Source organism: Ovis aries, chromosome 14, assembly GCF_016772045.2.
Source record: "Ovis aries strain OAR_USU_Benz2616 breed Rambouillet chromosome 14, ARS-UI_Ramb_v3.0, whole genome shotgun sequence".
Classification (NCBI taxonomy): Eukaryota; Metazoa; Chordata; class Mammalia; order Artiodactyla; family Bovidae; genus Ovis; species Ovis aries.
In genome coordinates, this window is record NC_056067.1 from 1,716,962 (window position 1) to 1,718,923 (window position 1,962).

The window sequence follows — 1,962 nt, forward strand, 5'->3', positions numbered from 1 at the left end:
CAAAAGTTCTGAAGACAGGAGAGCCCACAGAAAGTCTGCACCCTTGAAACTTGCTGATGTCTGAAGAGACTGAGGACCACCTTGGACGCCACTCCGCCTTGAGAGCCTCCCTGACACCTTGGGCACAGCTCTCCTTCCTGTGTCCTCCAGTGATACTTGATACATTCCTCTCTGCATGGCCTGCTTCAGGATAAATCATCAATGAATTGGTTAAGTGTAAACCTAATAAAGTATGTTTCAGAGAAAATTATGCGCTGCTGCTGCTGCTGCTAAGTCGCTTCAGTCGTGTCCGACTCTGTGCGACCCCATAGATGGCAGCCCGCCAGGCTCCCCTGTCCCTGGGATTCTCCAGGCAAGAATACTGGAGTGGGTTGCCATTTCCTTCTCCAATGCATGAAAGTGAAAAGGAAAATTATGTGGAGGCCACCAAAGAAAACTTAAATTTTATAGCAGTCATACTGAAAAGATAAGGAGAAACAGGTGACATTAATTTTAATAATATATTTTATTTAACCTAATATGCTTATGAACTGTGGTGTTGGAGAAGACTCTTGAGAGTCCCTTGGACAGCAAGGAGATCAAAGAGTCCATCCTAAAGGAGATCAGTTCTGAATTTTCATTGGAAGGACTGTTTCTGAAGCTCCAATACTTTGGCCACCTGATGCAAAGAGCTGACTCATTAGAAAAGACCCTGATGCTGGGAAAGATTGAGAGCGGGAGAAGGGGACGACAGAGGATGAGATGGCTGGATGGCATTACTGACACAACGGACATGAGTACGAGCAAGCTCTGGGAGATGGTGAAGGACAGGGAAGCCTGGTGTGCTGCAGTCAGTCCATGGGGTCGCAAAGAGTCGGACACAACTGAGCGACTGAATAACAGCAACAATATATCCCAAATATTATCAAGACAATATGCCATCACCATAGAAAACTTTAATGAGGTTTTCTGTTTGTTTTTTTGGCTTGGCCATTCGCTATGCAGGATCTTAGTTCCCTGACCAGGGGTTGAACCTGCACCTCCCGCAGTGAATCTGCTGAGTTTTTAACCACTTGACTGCCAGGGAATTCCCCCAAACAGCTATTTAACACAAACAAAGGCTGTAAGAAAGGTCTGTTTGAGGAAGAGCTCACCGGACGCAGAAGTTTGGGAAAGAGAACTGTGCAGTGTGAGAAGATAAAGCCAGAGATGTGGGTGGGATCCTGATAGTCACGCAAAGTCCAAGAAGTCATGGCAGGGAGTCTGGAGTGTGTTCAAAGGGCAGAAGTACAGCGGATTCTGTGACTCTGTCTCTCCCTTTGGCCTTCTTTGTCTCTCTCAAGTAGATAAAGTGAGTAGCACGCAGAGTCCTGAGGGGCCTCTTGTCCCTCGGGGACCCCTAACTGACACAGTATGAAGAGTGTAGAACCAAGCTAAGACAATCCAGCTAGGTTTGGGTCAACAAATAATTAATCAAGGAAAGAACAACTTCTTTGAATGCATAAGTTCAGTTCAGTCACTCAGTCGTGTCTGACTCTTTTTGACCCCATGAACCACAGAATACCAGGCTTCCCTGTCCATCACCAACTCCCGGAGCCCACCCAAACCCATGTCCATTGAGTCGGTGATGCCATCCAACCATCTCATCCTCTGTTGTCCCCTTCTCTTCCTGCCCTCAATCTTTCCCAGCATCAGAGTCCTTTCAAATGACTCAGCTCTTCACATCATGTGACCTAAGTATCGGAGTTTCATAAGAGTAATATACAATCAACTGTTTTGATGTGTTGCTATAAAGGTGAACGTTTATATGAAATTTCAACAATTTTCCTGCACTCTAGCTTACAGAGCTCATTTATCCAATTGCATTTTGTGTGAAGTCTAATGTCTACTTGGATGCCTTCTGGAGTATTATGGTGCTGATTAATGAGACTTAATTTTATAAAATACCTCTTGATGACAGCTTGAACCAAATCCTTTCCAGTG